This window comes from Ursus maritimus, unplaced genomic scaffold, assembly GCF_017311325.1.
Source record: "Ursus maritimus isolate PB19 unplaced genomic scaffold, ASM1731132v1 scaffold_1, whole genome shotgun sequence".
In the NCBI taxonomy this organism is placed as follows: Eukaryota; Metazoa; Chordata; class Mammalia; order Carnivora; family Ursidae; genus Ursus; species Ursus maritimus.
In genome coordinates, this window is record NW_024423343.1 from 58507024 (window position 1) to 58514865 (window position 7842).

Below are 7842 nucleotides of genomic sequence, written 5' to 3' on the forward strand. Positions count from 1 at the left end.
GTCCAAATGGTTTTATTTAACTTTTCTTCATTGTGGCAAAATATGCATAACACAAAATTTATTACGTCAGCCATTTCTGGTGCACAGTTCAGGGGCATGAACTGTTGTACAACCATCACCACCATCCATCTCCGGAACTTTTTCATCTCCCCAAAATGAAACTCTGCACCCATCAAACACCAACTTTCCGTTCTCCCCTCCCCCCAGCCCTGGAAACAACCACCTACTTTCCGTCCCTATGAATTTGACTGAACTATCTGTGCATAATGTTTTACTTCATTAATCATTTGTCACTTCATTGTTATCTTTGGCTTCTTGCTGTCTTTTTCTCAGAATCCCCTGTATATAAATAGAAATGGTTCTCTGGAGTTTTTATTCCTATTGGGTAGCCATAGATGGGGAAGCAGAGATGACCAAGGAATGTTCCAAATGAGCAAAGAAGTAAGCTCCAGAGTACCCAACCCAACACATTCTGGTCGTTCATACAAAGAGAAATCAGTTTGCTACAATCCAATACTTTCCCCCGGTGGGTCACAGCGGCTTTGAAAGGCAATCAGCATGGGGACCACATCACGTCTATAGGGCTCCTACCATAGCAGTTTCTCTGGGAAACCAGTGAAAGAAAAGCGGGGCAAGTAAGAAACATCAATGTCTTTGGCCCGCACATTTAAATGGTTGTTAATACTCTGCCTCAAAATGCACCTGCAGACCAACTCTGGCTCTGCACAACTCTGCAGGAAGGGGGAGGCCGTGCCCACAAGGACTGCAGCTGCTTCCACGTGCCATCCCAGGGGTCACCTCACAAAGCACACGGCCTGCGCCTGACCACTGGTCTCAGGGCCACTGTGGACAACCCCCCAGGGTGTAGGCCTGGGAGAATCAGAAAGAAGTTCACTTCTGAGAAGCCCTGTTGAGGATTTAAATGTTTTGAACGTGCGGTCCATAGACACCCCACCCCACAGCCATGACCCAAAGGAAGTAAAAAAATCTCCTGATTGGGGACTATTTTGAATTCAGACCATGAGCCAACCAAGATGAACGTGGTAAGGAATACAGTAACATGTAAAAGATGTGATCCCTTCCTGCAAGGAGCTCACCAGCTGGTTAGGAACCCAGGACCCGGAGCCTGGGTCTCCATCCAGCTGAGACCATGAGCTGGACATCGCATGCAGGCCTCCTGGAGGAAGGGCTAGCAGAGCTGGCTGCTTGAGGGAAGAAAGGCTCTGGAGGAAGTTGAGTCTCAGGGGCCAATTGTGTTAGAACCAGTGGCCTTTTCAGAGCCCGGTCACATCTGCCACTTTTTTAAATGTCTGCCCTTTGATCTCTGAAGTGAGGCCCCAACCGTGTGCTGGCAAGCCCCCGAGTCACTGAACAGTGAGAGGAGACCCACCCCCCACCAAGCTGTTGCCCACCGGGGGCCACAGCAGCCCAGTGCTCCCGGATTTCTAGAGGACGAGAGGCACGTCAGGGGCCTCACCTGCTGATTCATTTCCACACCTTACTGAACACCACCCACAGAGCACCTTGCAGAAGCATTTCGAACAGCTCACACTGAATGCCCTTCCTAACATCCTAGAGGAGCAACAAAGGAAATTAATGGTTTACCCAGGAGCTTTTATTTACACAAACGTAAAAAAAAACAAAAAACAAAAACAAACAAACAAACAAAAAACCATAAATACCTTCCCAGATTTGTAGACCTCATCTTGCTGTTGTTTCCTTCTCTTATTGCTTGGAAGGAAAGAATGGGAACGATGCAGAAATAAACCCCTTTAGTAATATAGGAGAATGGTGGTTTGATGGCAATTGTGGGCAAATACAGGCATGGCGTCAGGACACACTGCAGCCAGTGACTTCTGCAAAATTAAATACGATCATGTCCCACGCACACCTCCACCAACCATTCCCCTCCATAAAACCCTTGAGTGGCTTCCCATCGCTCTTAGGAGAAAGGCCAAATTTGTCAATGAGGCCTCCAGGGCTTGACCATCTGTCCCTGGAGCCTCTCCAGCCTCATTCCACTTCCTCCTCTCCCTGCCCCTCACACACACCCCCTGCTCCTTCAGTTCTGTTCTGCACCTGCAGCACGCTCCCTCCAGGCTCACCAGCTTTCTGCGCACCTCTCTGCCTGCCTGGAACACTATCCCTGCTCAGTCCCTCATCTAGTTGAGGCCCTCAGATTCTGGAGACCTCAACACAAACTTCACTTGCTCCCCTCCCTGTTCTTCTCTAACCACATCATCATGCCCCCTCTGTTCATGTGCTACATGAGGCTAGCCCTTCTCCCATCACTTTTCAGACTTCCTGTGACTAGTAAGTGAGATATAGTGTGGGCAGATACAGAATAGACATCTCCAGTTTTCTGTGTGCCTTCCTGTGCTGCAAAGCTAAAACCTTGTTTCCGGCTCCCTTGCAGCTATGCTTCCAGATATAATTTGGTTCTACGAACCAGATGTCCTTGCACAGGGCTTGAATTTAAAAAGTTAAGGTGGGAGACAGGTGAGCATGAGGTATGCATTCTGCTGGCACCGATCAAAACCGGAGTCACGTGGCACTGCAGCCCACAGCTCTGATCCCCACTTTATAACAACCTTGGAGCCAACATTTCTGGCAGTAGCTTCCTGACTGTGGCAAAAGGAGATGGTCTCTGGGCAGGCCAGATCTGGGAGACAGCTCTGGGGGTCATTCCTGGAGGCCCAGCCTGAAGCCTGCTCCTTGTGCACCTCATTCTCTATATTAAATCCCTTTCTGCTTAAACTACTCAATTCTGTGGCCTGCGCTGAACCCTGCCTGCTATATATATATGAGAAAGTGCTCTGGATCTAGAAACTGCCATGGAAATGTGGGTTATTGTTACTCATCAAGTCCCCGGAGCTGCCATCTGGAAAGGGGCCACACAAATAGCCATCAACTATGGAATGCATAGCTTCAGGAAGAGCAGACAAGTGGCCACACTCTGGAACAGTCTCCCCCGGGGCCAACAGACATTTTAACCTAGAATCTGCACCTGAGGCATGAAGGTGTCTCTAAGTGTCATTTTTTGGAATCCATTTCCCTTCTGTAGTCTTGTTTTTCCCTACCTGGAGAACAGGAACAGGCTGGAGTTTGCAGTGTGTTGCATTTGGGAAGGGTTCTCAAGAGCTGAGCGTCTCCTAACGCATATCCAGGAAGGGCTGGCGCTCCTTTATCAGGTGGAAATCTCATGAGTCATCCTGAATGGCTCCCACATACCTCTCTCACTCTGGCAAGTCCTTCCTGTATCCTTGATGCTTGCTCATTCTGCAGTCATTCCTGACTCAGGGGGGGACGAGGACCGAGGCCGAGGGCTTTGGGGACTGCTCACCAGCCTCACATTTTTCACCACACAGAGCAGACCGTTTCAGCACCTGGTCATGCTAGGCTGACTGCAGCTACTGGGTGAGTCCCAACAGGATAACAGCATGGAGGTCTTGCTTCTTCAGCACATTTTTCTCCAGCTGTCTATGAACTCTGGCTCAGCTACAGAGAGCTCAGCTGGAATGCCCCGGGTGTGGCATTCATGAGCCTGAATAGAAAACCCAAAGCTCAGAGGGAGGGCGGGGGAGACGGAACAAACATCACCTAAGGCAGCCTTGGGGCCTCTGATTATTTCTCCATATCATTTTACCACTCCTTAAAGGCTTGTGGGATCACCTGCCAGGATGAAAGTGTCTCAGCGAAAGGACCTCATGGGGAAGAGAAAGATTAAAGACTCAGAGCCCTGGAGATGTGACTCCAGTGACGTGGCCGGGAGAAAGAAAGAATAAATCACCACCAGATAAACTGCATTACTTGTTGGCCTGTGGAAAAATGAACCTGCATCCCTTTCTGATGGAACGGGGGCTGGTTGGTGTTCTGGGTGGGACCAGGTGTTCTGGGAGTAGTGTTTTCAGAGTCCTTCCTCAGACAAAGCTCAGGGCGCAGCTGCCTTTGAGGAAGGGACAGCGGAGCTATGGAAACGGCCACGTTCTCCTCAGCTTCATCTAGAGCCGCCCCAGCCATATTTGTTTGACATGTTGGGCTTCTCAAATGATTTCAAGAAAGAGGTACGTTGGGTTTAAAAAGAGAGAGAAAGCTGGAAAGCCACTGATCTGAGGAATAATCAGTAGGCTGGGAGTCGGGAAGCCTGGTTCTGCCACTAATTTTCTGGGCCACCTTAGCAAGTTATCTCGCCCCTCTGGGCTAGGGCTTCCTCATCTGGACACAGGAGAAGGGCCAGCGTCGTAAGTTTACGGCAAGGGTTCCAAGATGGAGCTGCGGCAAACCTGCAGCCAGGACCTGCCTGCGGCATATTATTACCAGGAGACCTTCTACAAAGAATCTACCCTAAGAGAAAGAGAGGTAAGAAAATATACTTTGGACCAGGGACGGTACCCTAGAATATGTCCCCATGGACATGGCATGCTGGGGGAGGGGCCGGCAAGTGAACTGGGAAAAGAGCTATCAAGATAAAACTCCATAAGCCACTGGGAGCAAAGCCCCACTGCTCTAGACGCATGAAACAAAGAAACCACAGAGGTGGAGATCAGGGGCTGCCCCCCACTTAGCTGAGAGGCCAATTCAAGGCCACCCCTGAGGGTCTCCTGCAGTGTGAACAGAAGAGCCAGAGTAGTTTTGTCTCCGAGGCCCTGGTGCAAATGGGCTCTGGCAGGCATCGTTGGCTGCAAGTTTCAGGGACTCCGTGAGCACGGGGGCTGCCACAAGGAGCCGTCACCGTTGGCCAGAGTCAGTGCAGGAGGGTGGGGGTGGTGCTCAGGCCACATATGGGCCACCCCAGGGGGCTCTCAGAAACAATAAGGATGACCTGAAGCGGGACAGAAGGACCTGCCTCAACAGGTGAGGACAGAGCTTAAGAAATGCACCACTGATTGTTAGCTTTCCGGGAGCTCCGCGGACGGTGGTGACCTGGCCAACACCAGGGACAAACTCAAGAGTATGAGAAGCAATCCCAGGCAGTCCATGGTTAACGCTTCACCTTCGCCCACTTACACACATTTAAGCCCTTCTGGGGGCAGAGTAAGAGGAGAGCGCTTTCCCCTGGGGGGTGGGGGTGCAGGGAGGCTGCTCCTCAGGGCTCAGCTCTAGCTGGGCCTTGCAGGGCGAGAAGAACTGAGAAGCTTCCAGGCCAAGCAGGTGGCCTGGGCAGGAAACACAGAGGCAGAACCACGGGAGGCCCTCTCAGGGAAGCCGTAGAGGCCAGCAGATGAATCGTGTCACCAAGGAGCTAGGAAGCCCGCAATGATGGACCCTGGGGAAGGCTCCTTCCCGAGCAGCTCCAGAGACAGGACCATGCAGCAGGATGCCCGGCCCTGTATCATCTGAGCTTCTGGTGCACTTCCATTCCTCGCTAAGCAAAATGAGGACACCACCACCCTCCACTTACCTCTAACTGTAAATCATGAGAAAATTCATGTGCTGATGTCTAGGAAAATGTCTTTAGAGGGCAGATGGAAGGTCTTTACCTGATTTTCTAAAACAGAAGTAAACATTTCTAGGCAGTAGAGTCACAGACAGACCCTTTCGAGATTCTCTAGAAAAATTATGAACTCTGATCATGAAAAATGACTCCACACAGTCACATAATTCAAAAACTGTTGCAAACAATTTTCAGGAATTCCTGGAGCGCTGAAGCTTAGCATGGGCCCCTTAAGATCCATGATGCTCAGACAGAGAAACTCCCATTTTAGGGAGTTTCAATCCTTTATGATCCTATCAATCCTTTCAATCCTTTATGATACTTTTTTTTTTTTTTTTTTGCCATTTTATGTGGCAATACCCTGAACTGAATAATCAGGAGTGTCCCCAGTCATTTCTATTATCAAGTAGAAAGATGAGCTGGCTGAGGACACGCATTTTGGGGTCAGCTAGACTGAGGTTCTCATTCCAATTCTGCCACAATCTGCGCAATCCAAGCCAGTACGACCATTCAACACTTGCTCTGGCTACCAGTGGCCTGCCACTCTTAGAGGTGGCTGGGAGCCACAGCTGCTCCCACAGCCACCTGCCGCACAGTGTGATGCTTCAGTGCAGGCAATTCGCAGACACACAGACATTCCTGGCAAGCTGGACAGAAGCAGTCACACAGGCCATTCCAATAAAGGATGATGTCCCTAGGTGCACCTACAAGATTTTCCACTGAGGCTTCACTCATCGCAAATTCAGCCATTGTGAGTCAGGGTCACAATCTTCTCATGGACCCACAGACAGAGTTTTCCATGAATGGGGGGGGGGGGGTCCCAGAATGAAGTGTTGAGCCACTGGGTGTGCCGAGCCAGCTCCTGTATCTTGTTCCTACAGCGGTGGGAAGGACGGTGCAGTCCTATCCTACAAACCTCTTCATGCCACTCGTTTCACCGATAAAAACCTATTTCTAATGTGTGTTACCCTCATCAACAGAGGCCCGGCTGAGGATGCAGATGATGAGACTTGCAGCCCCTGCCCGTAGCCAGGTTTAGAGTGGGTTTCTAACAGCGTGCTTTCGGTGGTAGCCAACCACCCCCGGGGGGGCGATGACATTTATCACCCATACACAACTGCATCGGGCTGTTTATAACGAAGTTATAAAAATAAATTAGAATCAATAGAACAACAAATTACTTGACTTTCTGAGTCTTAGTTTACTCATCTCTATAATAGGAACAAAAGTCCCTACCTCATGGCATTCTGTAGAGAAATACATGAGATACCGACGGGAACCGCTCATTCTCAGGGAGTACCAAGCACTGCCTGACAGGTCACTAAGTACTGTACACGGACTACCTCATTTCATCCAAAGACAACCTTACATATGAGGTAAGCACTCTTTCTGTCTCTGTTACAGGTGAAGAAACCAAAGATGAGCGTTTCGGCGGTAACGACAAGAAAAAGTGTGTGGAAGCACCTGGTGTCATCTGACACAGAGCAGGCTTGACAAACGCAGCTCTCGTGCTTACTGTCAAAGTGATGAGCTGTTATATGTGTTCTGAGAAATCTGGCTTTTGAGCTCGATGAGCGATATTGCAACTTTTTCATTTTGCTGTCGGAAATGTGGATCCGTAAGTACTCTCTTGGAGGAGAGGTTTCATGCTTAATTTCAGAATGGCTCCACTGTAGTATCCTTCCCACGGCAAAATCAGCCTTTATGTTCCCCCCAAATAAACTTCAGCTCGTTGATTAAAGCATTGTGAAAAGTCATGTCAATAGGACTTCAAAAGACCTGGCCATGTTGTGTGGTGTGTTGTAGTGTGGGGTGGGGTGGGGTGGTTGATGTTGTGGTCTGCCCCTGTTCTGCTCACGTTGTGGTCTCCTAAGGACTCAGTTTCCTCATATGTATTGTTAGGGGATTGAGACCAGACAGTTTCCACAGGTCTTTCCATTTTAACACTCTCTGAGCTATAATGCCCCCTTTTTTTCCTAGGCCCTGGTTTTTGGCGCTTTTTTTTTTTAACTCAATGGGTCCTCAACATATATAACAAAACTGGCTTATCTACTTTCTGAATTCCCTACACACAGTTCTATAAATAAGAGAGCTTTTATTTTAGCCCAGTTTTGCTCTGACCTGACAGTTCTACTTCTAGAATTTACCATACAGATATATAAACAGTGTTAACTATTCAAGTGTAAGTTGTAATAGCAAATGATTGAGTGCAACTTGGCTACCCACCAGTATTCGCTAGTGCTGCCCTAACAAGTCCCACAGACTGGGGGGCTTCCAAACAGATATTTATTTTCTTATGATTCTGGAGGCTGGAAGTCCAAAGTGTCAGCACGGTTGGTTTCTGCTGAGGCCTCTCTCTCTGCCTTGTAGACGATAGCCTTCTCCCTGTGTCTTCATGTGGTCTTCCC

The 7842-nt window shown here is 49.2% G+C and overlaps 1 long non-coding RNA gene across 1 annotated transcript; it reads left to right on the top strand.

The window, feature by feature from the left end:
- The first annotated feature begins 3287 nt into the window (after positions 1 to 3287).
- On the top strand, positions 3288 to 7399 carry LOC121104434. Its single transcript, XR_005836765.1, has 3 exons — positions 3288 to 3417; positions 3659 to 4359; positions 6839 to 7399. It is a non-coding gene; the product is annotated as an uncharacterized LOC121104434 (long non-coding RNA).
- The last annotated feature ends 443 nt before the right edge of the window (positions 7400 to 7842 follow it).